The sequence below is a fragment of the Syngnathus floridae genome, chromosome 1 (assembly GCF_059516105.1).
Source record: "Syngnathus floridae isolate MCC-2025c chromosome 1, RoL_Sflo_1.0, whole genome shotgun sequence".
Taxonomy (NCBI): Eukaryota; Metazoa; Chordata; class Actinopteri; order Syngnathiformes; family Syngnathidae; genus Syngnathus; species Syngnathus floridae.
Window position 1 is genome coordinate 9,245,098 of NC_142413.1, and position 15,202 is coordinate 9,260,299.

The 15,202-nt window shown below is 42.4% G+C and overlaps 1 long non-coding RNA gene across 2 annotated transcripts in view; it reads left to right on the forward strand.

Moving 5' to 3' along the window:
* Positions 1 to 15,202, forward strand: part of LOC148403930 (uncharacterized) — a 35,229-nt gene that overhangs the window by 12,282 nt on the left and 7,745 nt on the right. Inside the window, exon 3 of one of the 2 annotated variants that reach the window (XR_015862197.1) lies at positions 518 to 2,007. The exons of the other annotated variant lie outside the window; for it this stretch is intronic. This is a non-coding gene — a long non-coding RNA (uncharacterized LOC148403930). Of the gene's footprint in view, positions 1 to 517; positions 2,008 to 15,202 lie in introns of those variants that run through there. 2 annotated transcript variants of the gene reach the window in all.

Sequence of the window (15,202 nt, forward strand, 5' to 3'; positions counted from 1 at the left end):
CCAAGGCTTTCTTGTTTTTTGCTCTTCACGTCATGCAGTAGGTGACTTGGATACTGAAGGATTCGGGGTTTCCCCACCCGCAGAACAAATGTGATAAAAAATAATTACAAAAACAACTTTCATTGATTTACATTTTAATCAAATACTATGTCATTGGTACCAATTTGGAAGGGGGGGGGCAGTTCTGTGTCACGCAAATGCAGAATATGGCGTTTTAATACCACGATGACTGGGGGTGGAGCTAGGACGTTGAGACGAAGCCAGGGTTACTTAGTGTTGCCAGTTTAGCAACTTTTTTGACCCCTCCGTTGACTACTTTTTTTAAAACAGGATGGTGAAAAATCAAGCCCCGTTTACCATGTTATTGGAGGGTTGTACTGTATTTTCACTGGTAGTAGCTGCAGCACTTCATCACCAATAGACCGAATTACACTTCATTACTTAAACTGTTAGCTAACACTAATCTATGCTATCTGCAGCTCTGCTTACCTTGAGCCTTTTGATTACTTATCTGCAGATGAGGAGGTGACATCTATCAGGGGAGGAGGCCTTTCTTTAATTGATACAAGTAAGCAACCGGGTTCAAAAGGGTTCAGGAGTTTTTTTTTATTTCTTTTACGTCAGAGTGTCTTTGAACTGGGATCATTACACTTAGGACTTTTTCCTGATGTGGAAAAGAGGCAATTATTTAAGGGAGGCCTTTATTTTTTTTGTAGGTGAATGGCACATCTGGCAACTAATTGGGTTACGATGCAGTCTATGGGAGGAAAGGCTGCTATTTGAAGAAAGACATGACAGGGTGAAATTAAATTAAACACTTGCACAATGTTTCCAAAGAGAATTGAACAAGTTGTCATGATTTTGAATGTAACTTTGGATTATCAACGTCATTTTTTCTTCCCCTGCTTTCAGTTCTCTCACATCCACAGGAGTTATCTAAATGCTAATGTGGCGCGTTGCCTGTCAGCAAAGCACAAACAAAGGTGTGCCTTTGTTGTTGTTTGTTGTGTTTGTCATGTACAGCGTGGAATGTTGAGCAGAGACGTTTGTCTTATTGGAGGAGTGAAAGCGGACGTGTCACACAATCATCTTCATCACAATTGTGCAGCGAGAACAGAAATGCAGTACAATCATAGTCGCCTTAGCACACGAACCGTATTACAACAGAAATAATTGACTTTCGTTGAAATGAGCGCATTGTTATCTTGCTTTTAGTAATTCCTTCCCTCCTTCATCTTTTTGTACAATCCTACGGTCCTTCTTCCTATTCTTCATTACATCCTTTCTCCTTCCCTTCAATCATTTTAACCTTTTGTCCGTCCCTTGACAACCCTTCCTACCTTCAATCCTTTGTCCTTCCTTCCATCCTTACAGTGCCCCTTCATTCTTTCCTCCTTTCCTTCTATCCTTTTGCCTTCCTGCCTTCCTTTGTTTTTCCCTCTTGTTTTTGGTTCTTTCATAAATCCTCCTTTCTATCAATTGCTCCTTCCTTCCTTCCTTCCTTCCTTCCTTCCTTCCTTCCTTCCTTCCTTCCTTCCTTCCTTCCTTCCTTCCTTCCTTCCTTCCTTCCTTCCTTCCTTCCTTCCTTCCTTCCCATTGGTCATATATTGATTTGTCCCCCTCATGTTTCCATCTTCCGTGCCTTTGCATCCAAGCCAGCAAGAGCACCCCTGTAAATCTTCTCCTTTATCCTGTTCAAACCGTCGACGGACAGGCAAAATAAACACTTTGCCTTCTCCGGGAGGACAGGCGAGCTCGGAAATCACCTGGCTACATATAAATGCCCCCGAGGAATTTGAGCTGCCTCTGAAGTCGGCGAGGCAAGCGAGTGAAAGCCCTCCTCTGTAGACTCCCACCCAGCGCCCAGCTTGTATAACACTTCCCTAATGGAATCTGACCTTCACCGCATTCCACTTGGAGTATTAGCAACAGAACAAGTAGACCCTCTGACTTAGATACTGGCTACCTCATACAAGGCAAATGTAACGCCCAATAGATTGAAGTAATTGGCAATCTGATAAATAATCAGGACTATACAGCTGTCCTCTCTGTTAGGGTTAGGATTAGGGGGTGAGGGGTTAGGGTTGGGGTTTGGTTGTTAGGGTGAGATTAGGGAGTTAAGGTTAGAGGCTTGGGGTTAGGTTAGGACTATACAGGTGCCTAAATTTGACGACAGCATTGGCGAAAATGACAATCCCTCCCTGAGATGGAGGGAAATTGATGGATTAATTCTGCTTAATTCTTCAATGTGTATTCAAAACAACCACGTGGCTTTGCTGCCACTGCTAACAAACAATGCTAAATGCCATAGATTCTTTAAGTTACAGATATTTAAGATCAAAAGGTGCGTCTGTTGTAAATTGAATCCCTCAAAATCAAACATTAAAATGATAAAAATTCAGGCTGCTAAGTAAGTTATGAATTCTGTCTCATAGTACCTCATAGCAAAAATGGACAAACATCTAAATTAACCCAGGTGATGCACTCTCTGCGTAAGACTATTGTCAAAACGTTTTGAGTTCCACAAAATGAAAATCAACAAGAGGGATGAAGCTCTGTGGTCATCTGCACAGCAATTTATCCCCGATAAATGAAAAGAAATCGAATCAAACCCTGATTCAACCAAATAATCAGTTTTAATCCCTAAAAATGTGAATTTGGAGAAAATGAATTAAATTAACCCTCTCACCCTACAATTTAAGACTATAAAATAAATGCAATAAACACATGACATACATTTTTAATTATGAAGTCCGTAGCAACATTTTTTGCCATATTTCCAATATTGGCGTCAAAGCACAAACAGCAGAATGTGATGACAGAAGAGTGTTACAAAGCTTCTTCTGATGAACGCGCTGAGCCTGCAAATTGACCAGCAGAGAATCTGAGCACTGTGGGCTTGTTTGAATGTTTAAGTCATGAGACAGATCTTCAATTCAGCCCCCCCCCCCCACCTCCCTCACCCCACTTTCACTAGATTCTTCTTCCTCCTCTTCTCTTGGCTCTCACGTCTCCTCCTCTTCCTCCTCCCGACATTGGATTTCAGCACTAAAGGAATCAAAGGCCTTCAGAAATAATTTAGTTTCATTACAAGGCAGGAGTTATACAAGCCCTCAGCTGCTCGAGGAGAGATGATTTCATTCTGCAAAGCCGCTTTAAGGAGCTGAGAGGTTTTACATGGATTCACTCGCACTTTTCCTTCTCCTATTAAAATAATTTTGAAAAAAAAGATAAGAAAAGACACCAAGTGTCATTCACTGTCCAAGAGGGGAAAAGCATCTTACGTTAGGCTTTTCAACAGCTCCACTAACACAGCATGTCTGCCACGCAGTCCAGAGTTCTGGGTTTGAAATCTCAGCTCAAACCTTCTTTTGTTTGCATAAAAATACACAATATACTATAAAAGCTGTCAATTTGCATTCCTTAGAGACAAGTATTTGATCCTCTTCCAACTCAAAATTCTTGCTCCCACTGATTGGCTAGTATAAAGAAATTTAGTGTTATCTACGCCTCGTTCTCCAATAAACACAATGCCATTATTCCCTTCCACCTTCCCCCAAGACAACAATATTTGTGGTGTGCTTTCACTGAGAAAAGTAGCACTCTCAAATATTTTACTGTACCTTATCAGGACCAACACTATTACATAATCATTTGTATGCAAAGAATGAAACCAGTTAACTACATCGTTGGCTTCAGTCGAATGGACATGATGCTGCTCCCTCTGGCGTCCTTTGGCCAGTATAATACAGACAAAACGTTCAATATTGCTTATTAAGACGCAGTTATATTAGTCATTCTGCCCAGAGGATAAAGAATATATGCTTGTGAGTATGGTTACATTATCTATCTACATGTGTTGTTCTCTTTTATGTGTTAAAATATAATTTGCTTACAGTGAGAGCAAATGCTAATTGTTAGCCCGTCTATGGCAAATGGCATTGTTTGTAAGCATTAAATTAAACAAACATTCATGAGGCAAAGAGATGCGGTTGTTTTGAATACACAGTGTAATTCGCTTTGTTTTGTTTAGTTTGACACTGACTTAATAAAGTGCATATTTGTTGGTGTGCCAAGAGATTTTTCAAATGTGCCTTTGCCTCATTAAAGGTTGGCAAATATTGTTTTGTACAAAAAACAAGTTGCAATCAGACATATTGGCCATAAGGCAGACTGACAATTAGTCAATTAGTGGCGTCAAACCACGGATCTCCACGCTAGGGTGGTATTTATAAAAAGGCGGATAAATGGTATATCTTTGGACACGACGATTTTTGCGGGGTGTCTGAGCAAAAAAGTTCTGCTGTTAAACCATTTCGCACCCCATTAAAGTTTCATTCAACACAGAGACGAGTCATGCACGACAAGTGTGATAATCGCTGCTTAGATTTGATGCCTTCCAAAGACTTGACATCACCACCAAAGCCCGTTGACGATATGCCACAAAAAGTGTATTACTCCGTCACGCAGCACATCACGTCCTCCCGAAATGTACCTCCTTCCAGAGCAGAGGTAGATGGGCTGCCTAATGGAGCAGACAGGCGGCCGTGAAAGAAACACAGCCGGGCGGAAGGACATCACAAGTGCTGCAAGGTGTTCACACGCTCTGTGCACAAGAATGTGACGACAAATAATAATGAAGAAGAAGAAATGGGGGAGAAAGAGGACAGGAGTTCTTCCTCCCTCTGATGTGAGGTGGCAAGAAAAGACACGGCGCGATTACCAGGAGGGGAAAACAATGACAAGGACAAAGCCATCTGATGGCTAATGATCTGTAACCACTTCAAATAGGTCCAAGCTTTCACATTTATTAAAGTCAGTGATCAAGCGGAACTAAAAGAGGTTGCAAATAACCATGGATGAATGTATCACTGCAGATTTACTGTGATAATAATAGCATAGCTTTGGGTTTATGGCCTGCTATGCGATGTTGTGGTGTGATTAGATACAAAATATGTAAGGTAGGATATCATACGGTACATTATGATACAATATTGTGATGGTCCGGCAGTGTAAAAAAATCAAACCATATGGTATCATACAATATTATACTTTATAAAAGACACCATTTTAATGTGATAGAATGGTATGACATATTGTATGATAGGATATGGCATGACAGAACGTATATCATACAGTGTCGTATCATATCTTAGCATACTGTCATACTTTGATCATATCTCAAGCATATCCGGCTTGATTTACATGGACTTATTGTCATAAACTATCACAATTTAATTAACATGAAAGTAATAAAAGAATAAGTGATCAGGGCTTCAAAAGATAAATGGGAAATAAAGTCATTAAGGTATCATTGTTGCATTAAATAAAATTAAAGTTATTCAATACCTGATGTTGCAGGATCATTACTAATGTGTGATTTTATTGTTTTATGGTGTTAGATATGAATATCTAAATATTATTACGTTTCCCTCTCTCACGTCTCTCCTTGCCATTTTGCTTTTCAGCGCTGATTTAGCGCTCAGCCGAAGAGCATCGGCCAGTTCACAGATATTTAATTAGAGCTCATTAAAAGGCCGCCGTGAAAGAAATGTGGCCGCCTGCCACCACCCGGACTCCGTTTGGGTGAACCCCTCCGACAGGTCTTCATTTCTACCCCCTTAATCCGATGCGTCGGCAAGACCACTGACAGCTCCTCTTGTCTGGACCTTATTCAGGTTCACGAATGAAACCTGGGATAGGAAGAGGAGGGAGAGGCAGAGGCAGAGGGAGAAGGAAGGGTCCTTACATGAGAAATGTAGGAGCGCCACAGTAATGCTGCAGCCATTGTTTGCTTTTGTGGAGTGTCCGCTGGTTGAGGGTGACATGGTTATGGTCACTGCTCTTCATCCCCTTATCAAGTGGAACAAAAGTGGTGTTGTTATCCAGTCAAAACAATAGTAGGGCTCTAATATCCCTGGAAAATAACAGCCCTATTCTCTCCTACTCACATCTTTAGTACACACCTTTTTTTTCTCGTTAAAAAAAAAAAAAATGCAGTTGGCTGCAGTTCATCGACGCCTTTGTACACACGGACATGAAATTGCTAACCAAAACAGCAGCAGCCACAGATGCATATGCTTCAAACTGTCTCTCACTCTTTTCACCATCTCCACATTCCTTTTGTATTATTCTCAAACACTTGATTCTATGAGCACGATGTACACTGCATTTTTTTTTGCTCTCCTCTTTGCTAATTCACAGCCTTCACCGAACCACCCAAAAGCTCACTTTGTGCTCAACTAGCCGTGACCGCACTCAAAGAGCGCCCATCCGAGCGTGACCTATTGTAGCCTGATGCATCCGGATGAGTTTTTCTTGGCTAAGGATGTGCGCTGAGATCAAATGCTTTGAGTGCCTGGGAGTGGAAGTCGGATTCGCCCTTGAAACTGGATCTCGACAGAATATTTGACAGGTGATAGGTAGGATTATTCTCATAACTCGTCCAAATCATCAACCCGACTCGTCCACTACCTGTATTTATTTTTTACTTCTAAGATTGGATATGAACCTTGTACCGATAATGGTTGGAAGACACTGATCTAGCTGTAACCTAGAGACAGTAGCAAAAATGTACCATCGTTTATACGAGGGCGCAAACACAACGATAACGCGGGGCATGGCCCCCAGTGTCAACTTTGCAAGGCGCCCCTTGGCCGGCCAAAACTCCTTCTTTACTTCTTTTTAAGCACCGACCCTCTGGATTTATTCTTGGCTGCGAAACCAGTTTGCTTTTACATAACGTATTTCACACGCCGCTCTCCATATTTGGACCTGCCAGGTTCCCTGGCTGGTCCTGTTTGAGAGTTTCAACACACAACTCGGCCGGGCTCGTGTGTATTGATGCAAGACGGTTTTATACATTTCCCCTGACTCAGCCTCACTTTTTACACAAAGTTGCTCTTTACTACTAGGTTTAGTGGTTGAGGACAGGGGTTGTCAACCTGTGGTCAGCGGCCCTCTAGTGGTCCGTAGTGGTATTGCAAGTGGTCCGCAAAATTGAAAATGGAAAATAATTGTTTTTAAAAAATAAAATGGATTTATTATTTAGACTTGATTTGAAAATATGTCTGGTCAAACAAACAGCCCAACGTAGATTTTTGTTTTTATGTGAATTTGTCAGGGTAATGTTGTGTCTTTTTGGGGGGGGGGGGGGCAGTGGGGAAATTAGCAACTTTTTAATTCATATAGCATTTCCTACTGAGGGTAATCATGTAGGGGGGTCTTTGGAAAAAAAATTCTTTGTTAGGGGTTCCTGGACCGCAAAAGTTTTGAAGCCAGCTCAACGTGCATTTGTATATATATTTTTTTTATCCCGAAGGACAACCCCTTCAACATTTAAAATGACGTCCTTGCTGAATTGTCTCCCCTCCTCTGAATGACTTTGGTTCCCCAGTGGTGGCCGTTGTCTCAGCATCGCCTCGCCTTGTGCTGCGTGAGCACAAACGAAGGCCCTGGCACGGCATGAATAGGCTCAGTGAGATTCCCAACTCGTTTCACGATGAAAAGGCTACGTTCGGAGACACTGAAGCTGCTCCCGGGCCCGCTCCACAAAGGCCGCTTTCAAAAAAAAGGCGATGAGGGAAGGCTTCTTTCTCCTTTTCTTTCACCTCGTCCTCCATACTGGCGAGTAGTAGTGACGTTGAAGAGCAAAGCATTGATGTGTGATGTGAGTGCCAGAGAGAGAGAGAAGTGAAGATCAGCATGTTGCTTCAGGAAAGTAAAGGTGAAGGTTAAATAGCTAGTGGACTGTACTATTTATTTGGTAGTGGTGAATGGCCACTAATGTCATAACGACGAAAAAACAAACCTTACAAATAGACAGATAATGATATTTTGAGTCCAGGCTGGACTGTTGCTGTGATTCATATTGTTGAAAAAAACAACAACATAAAAGTTGAATTTGGTGTAGCATACCATCCATGGCGTATTGGGATTTTTAATGTTACAAAAATTAAATGCCAACTAAGGGTGGTATGATGCCGTTTTGAGTGTAGGCAGGACCGTATCATTTATATTGTTGTGATTCGTAAGTTTGAAAGTTTGTAAAGCAAATGTTACAAATTGAGTCTGCTGAGATTGGAGCGTTGATGTTGTAGTGGTTTTTATTCTTAAACATAAAAAGCATGATAGAAATTTATCTGAGTCTGGCTTGGATCCTACCTGTTATAGTGCTTTTAATGTTTATAAAAAAATGGATGATTCATGCTATAATCAGTCAGACATTGTAAAATGATAAACAACCATGGGTCTTTCGATTTACGGATTGGAACATACCGTTCAGCCCAAAACGATTAAAAATGTGAAAAGTTTTAAAATAAAAATGGTCTTACATAACACAGTTTTGGTCATAAAGTGGACCGCACCATAAAAAAAATAAAAAATAAAACACCCTCTCCTTTCCCATGATCCCCGATCAGTGGCAAAATGCAGGCAGGCAAAGAAAAGGTGTTTAATGGAGGCGGCGAGTACAAAGCCAAAAGCGTAAGAAAGGAGCCAGACGGGATGAGGGCCAGAGACCCTGCTGCAAAAGTGGCACAAAAGACCAGGTGTGTGGTGGTGTCAGGTTTCAAGCAGGATAAGAGAAAGGTTGACAAAGGAGCCGCCTGTTCTCGGATGCTGCGTTGTTTTGCTGGAAAATACGTGCACTGGATTACTTCTACAAGCTACGTCTTTATCACACTATTAAAGAGCTAACTTGTGTCCTTTTTTGTGGCCGGAATGGAGCAAAGACATCGCTTCCAGTGCAATATTCTCAATTATGAGGGAATTTGATACCTGGAGGGCTGAGCCTCCACTTGGGGGAAAACCATTGACAGTTTTGAAGTGTCACATGTTGACAGGTGTGAGGCCCACCCTTCACAGCTCATTTATTGATGCCCTCTTGTCAAATAGTATTGTCCATGCTGAAGCTGAGATGGACTTTGTATGCTGTGTGAGAAAATGTTTTTAAGGCTCACTCCCAATATATGTACATTCTAATGAAAATGTTGATTGATAATTATTGATTGCTAATCATGTCTGGAGGCACACATACACAGAGATGTGTGTAAGCAGGGGACATTTGAACACAAATGGTGCATCAACACAAGTAGACAGACAATGTAACATGAAAAGAATTAACCGTGTACTGTCTGTTAAAGTATCAAAATATTAAAGCTTACGTATCATGTTAAAACATTTTTCCATTTTACGTTTTACTCATTCAGTTGTGGTCTATATAAAATATCTCTGCAGCACCAGCAGGGATAGATTATACTTTTCTGCAATCTTGGAGACTCCAAGTACACAATAAAATGAATATTAAACCAAAAAAAGTGGATTTTCCATGATGCGTCTTCGTCAAGTGTTGTTTCTGGTTCTGGTCTTCAGTGACACTTGTGGATGGGGCAAACCCATCTGAGCCAGATACGAGCAAACGGTCTACTTTTTACCCGGTAGTTCAACCTCCCCTACCACGTGTCCTGGCCTAGTTTTGACATAAAATATACCAGCTCCGGGCTCCCCATTTCCTACTATATTCTCACAGGGCGAGGAACGGGAGCTGTCCCTCCAAGTGGTAAAGCAGAAGAATCGTCTGTCAGGTAGAACAAATTAGCATCCCCCGTAAGCACGTCAGGCTCGGGGTGGCAGCTGTTGGACGAGGACACATTAAGGTGATGGGAAAAAGTCTGTTTTCAGCCGTAGGTGAGACTATGTTTTGTGAATTTTTTTCTCCCTGAAGTTGACATGTGGGTGCAGGGAGCAGCTGTCATCTACGCCTTACGGCTTTTGAGTCAGCTCATAATTGCTCTCGCTCTCTCAGATGCTTTCACACCACACCAAGGTAGACAGCTACTCTCATCAGAATCAAAGTACCTCGGCTTTCCAGGGAATTTATAGGCTTCTTTTAAATAGGGCCAAATTCTATTTATACGTGACCTACCTGCTATTTATCTATCATATTGTACCGTATGGGGCGGCTTGGCGGTGCACTGGTTAACAAGACCGCCTCACAGTTAGGAGGGTGCGGGTTCGATTCCACCTCTGGCCCTCCCTGTGTGGAGTTTGCATGTTCTCCCCGTGCCCGCGTGTTTTTTTTTCGGGCACTCTGGTTTCCTCCCACATCCCAAAAACATGCTTGGGAAGCCGAGTGACCACCCCAAATTGTCACTAGGTGTGAGTGCAAGTGCGAATGGTTGTTTGTGTCTGTGTGCCCTGTGATTGGCTGGCAAGCGGTTCAGGGTGACAATGCCCGTTGACCGCTGGGATAGGCTCCAGCACGCCCGCGACCCCCGTGGGGACAAGCGGTACAGAAAATGGATGGATGGATTGTACAATATCATACCCTTCTATACATGTATGTTGTATCATATGTCGTATTGAATCCAGACTATCGCATTACCTACTACATACCTAGCTGCCAACCAATGATCAACCATATTGTCATGCTGTATAATACCCGTCAATTATCTCAGATCATATCCATCTGTATTGTGTCCATGGTATCTCGGTATCCACCGACCTACAGTGTCTAGCCACCAACTAACCGACCAACCTATTTATTTAACATATGATGTCATACTTGTCTATCGTATGGTATCATGTCCATAACTATGTCATTATGACAGAATGAATAGATGGATGGTTGCCTGCCAACAGTCATTGAGGTTGGATTTCCATGACCTGCTCCAAGTTGTTTTTTTGGGTGGTTGCAACAAAAAATAATAATCCGGCTGATCCCCAGTGGTAGCACATTATGTCTCTGAGATTTTTCATTACGGAGGAAGAAAAGCACGGTCAAGCAGTGCTGCTTGTTTTTGTCCCCATCTGCAGCTGCTTTAAACCTCATTTAGTCGGCTTTCTCTGGCTCTAAAACAACAATGTCATGCCCCTCCTGCCAGTTGATCCCGTTGCTCGACAACTTTTTCACCGAGACGGCCAACATTCAGCGAAGCGGCCAAGCAGCCAGTGTTGTCGTCATGAGTTCAGTGGGTTTGAAATGGTACCCAGCAGCCCCTTCCTTCACCCATTTCTCATGACATCAATGACAGGAAATATATATATATATATATATATATATAAAAATGTGTTGTGTTGGCTTTGTGATGGGAAAGTAAATGGCCCCCTGTCTTCGCACATCCAATCAGACTCTTGATGGAAGATCAAAGGTGTCTACTGACACTAATGCAAGTCGGTGCAGATTAACACCGGATAAAACCACTGCGGAATGCTCGGAAACTCCCACTTTGAGCTTCTACTGACCAGGAAACAAAAACTAGAAAGCCGACAGTTCAGTACCATTAATTTTTAGTTTGTTTGTTTGCTTGTGTGCTTTTACTTCTATGGTATCCCGGTTTCTACCTACCACCATACAGCCTTCTGTCTTTTCTTATTGCATTCATGGTATCTTGCTAAATACCTATTTACCTACCTACCTACCTCCCTACAAGAGGTCGCACAAATTTTCAAATTGACCTTAATCTGATGAAATTAGAAGAGGTAGACTAGTTGATGAATTTCATTTCGGTAATATTTGATTTGATTTTATATTATTTTGATAATCCGTGTTAACAAAGCAATATTCAAATTTAAAAGATTCAAAGAAAAAATATGCACACATACACCAATAGCAAATGTAAAGCAGAAGATATGACTTCCTGAAAAAAGAGTAGGAGGAAGTATAGCCTTAACTAGTTCTACCCCAACAAAAGCCTGTCCCTTATCTGGGCAGACCACAGCAGCCGGTTTTGCACAGTAGGAATTTGTGGTTGTTGCAAAGAATCATCGACCTCCTTGTGTGCGGTGGAATGATTCCCTGCTCTCCCTTGCACTTCAAACTGGTTCAAACATACGGCAAGCTGCACGGCAACACTCAGGCAATGTCAGTGAAAACAACCAGGACTTCTAAATAAATGCACTCCAGCATTTGCTGCCTCCTCCTCAAGCCAAAAATCCGTTATTAGTGACTAGTCGATGTCTTACTCTGAGTCTAGTTGCTATCTAGTACCCACCAACCAAACATACAAGCTATTCTGCTTTGTAACTACCCGCCTACCTCATTATTTTTGTTTCAAGTCCCAGCCATCTATTGTAAGGTATTGTGTCCATAGAATGGATCGTACCTGCTACAAAGCTACACTTGGCTATATTAATCTCACTCTGTTATACGCAGACATTTTGAGCTCAGCAATCCCCATATACCCTCCCCGCTCCCCTTCTCTATCCTGACCAGTGCAGTTTTCCAAACGGCCCCGGGAAAGCGAGCCGGGTGCACTCATCCGTTCAGTGAGCACGGAATGGCGGGACTCGAGCGGCGCGGCGCAGCGCTGCCACGGCAGCCTGCTTACGAGTTGTGACAAGCCAGGATGCACCAGTTATGAAAGTCCATTCAGCTGTGTGTGTCTTGCAAAAATAAACAGAGTGCCAGGCTGCAGGGGGAAAGTGCTGACAGGGAGCTTACTTGATCCAGGTTGGAATAGGGCGGGGGAGGGGAGGGCCTGGTCAAATGAGGTTTGGTGAGGTGTGTTTCCAGCTTGCGCGATGTGACGACTTGTGCGAATGTTAAAAAGTAGGTTACCTTTAGGGACATTTCGCTTAAGGCAGTCGAAAGTCTGGCCTGATGCCCGTTGAAATGAGGTCGAATGGGATTTGATACAATAACAAAGCGTAAGACGAAGATTTTTTTCATCCAAAATTTGGTCAAACTCTAAAAACATTGACAAGTTAGAACTCAGCAAAATATCAGGCCTGAAATAAAGTCGACCGCTGTCCGTTGATGTCTTGCCCAATATGATGTCAACGCGTGTGACGACGGTGAGCTCACAAAATTATTCAACGTTTAAGGCCGTGCTTTTTGGCAAATTTTGGTTACAGACCCATGTCTCTTTCCGCAGCAACATTTTGGGCCGGATAATGGCTGAAATTAGGGTGGGTTGCGTGACGTGACAACATTTCAAACGTCACTATTTGTTTCAATCTACAAGGCTTATACAGTCATTGTAAGATTTTGGAATATGGTTGGACGGACTATATAAAACTGAGGTTTTGGAACGTATGCAAACCTGAATTATTGGTACCCTCTGCCGATTACTGCCAATTTGTGAAAACCACATTGCATCGTCAAGGAGCGACTCTTCAACATAGAACTACAGAATATTATCCAGTCAGTGTTATTCTTTAACCATACCGTCACCATCACATAGCAGACGCGTTCGAAAAGCTTTGTGTGGGGTGTCAGTGTATGTGGAAAAAGAGAGCGCTGAAGTGCACTCTTGCCATGCGGAGGCTAATGAGGAGAGCAGCTCACTGACACGCTAAATGTCAAAGGTGAAGCGCAAAACATCTCCTGTTAAGCCCCCTCGATGCCCCCCCCTCGCATCCCCTCAAAACACTAATGATGAGAACTCTCACATGGAACCTGCTGCTACGCTGCCTAAGAATTCAAGCAGGACTAAAGAAGATCAAAGAGAGGAGACTATTTGAAAACTAGCATCACAATGACTAAATAATAACTAACTACTAACTGGTCCTACTATCCTATCGCTACTAAGTCAATAACTACTACTTACTGCTGTTACTAACTATTAAGCGCAACAAATCCTATACCACAAATGCTAAAACGATGAAACCCCCAACATGTGCCACCTTGAACCTCTGACCCTCAAGCTAACCCTAAACCCAGATGCCAACGAGCCTGGCTTGAAACCCTGAAACTGACACTAAAGTCTTAATTGCAACTGTTATATTTGGTTCTAAGCCTCTTTGCTTCAAAACCCATTCTGAACTATAACCTATAGATGGGTGATGGCTGAAATGTTTTCAAAAACTCGGTTTGTCTCTGCTCCATCCTGAGCCTAATGTGTTCATGTGGAAGTGTTTTTCCTGAACCACATCCACATGCTAGCGTTATTATTAGCCGTGCCCGCGCGCGATGTTTTGAGGTGGAAGAAAGGACTGAAGTGGATCGGACTGAACTGGCACCGTCCCTCTCATATGAAGCCAATTACGCAACATCAAATGCATTTCTTTGTCCTACTCTGTTCTCCATGTTTGGTTGTCAGACATGCGTTCGTGGGCCTCCAGCAGAGGAACTGCAGTAGCTTATCGAATGATTAGCAAACACTAAATGCCTGTCACGATTCATTCAATCATTAATGTGCTGAGAACATACTTACTGATTCAACTCACTTTTTATTTCCTTATTACTCATCCATTCATCAAATCATAAAATGTAATTGTGCTCATATTTTTTGAACTAAAGCAGCAAAACAGTGGCAGACAAGCGTTTCTGGAAAAAATTCCAACTTGCACTCCTCAGGGCTCAAAGGTTAATATCAAGCAAGGAAATGTTTTGTGCACTGCCAAATGTGACCTCAGGGTGATTCGCTGGTATCAATTTCCTCAATGCGACCTCTCCTCCATGCTGTCACGACGACTCGGGCGGCACAAAGGCGGAGGAGCGCACTTCTTGCCTCATTAATATTCGCCCGCATCTGCTCGCGAGGAAAATCCTTCTTACAAATCCAGGAATGTATCTCCCGTGGCTTTTCAGGGGCTTTGACATTTCACCGGCCTGGATGTCCCCCCGGCTTAGTGGGGTGAAAAGTGCATCCCGTTGCATATTAGCACCCCTTATTTGCTGAGTGAAGTGTCTATGGCTGATATATAATTCATGTTAGTTCCCCAGATGCGGCGTGGTCAGATTTATTGGGATAGAAATTCAATGGCGGCGCACATAAATATGTATCATCGGGGCCTCGGCATCTCACACTTGATTTATTTTGTGTTGGTGTGTCAGTCACAAGCAGCACACACACAATGAGTTGCGCAGTTCACAACTGAACTGAAGCTAAAACTGGTTGAAAATGCATTTGTGCTTGTCCATCCTGGCATCAGTTGATTTAAAGCAGGTTTTTAAAAGTTCTGGTGTGTCAAGATCAGGGGTTCAATTTAGAGTTTGAGTTTCCATTTGCTATAAAAATTGTTGGGTCATAAATCTTATTAATGGGCAAAATCAACATTTGAGTCAATTTGACCCAACTTTTTGGGTTATTTGTTTGAGCAGAGCTTTTTGGGTCGAATGAATACCCCCCAAAATTCATAACCCTTAATAACTAACTTTATGTTTCAAATAAGGTTTCAAGTTTGGCTTTCAAATGAAATGTTTAAGCAAGTTTTGGGTTCTAAATAAGGATTTAGACTTCAAATGATGGCTATGGCT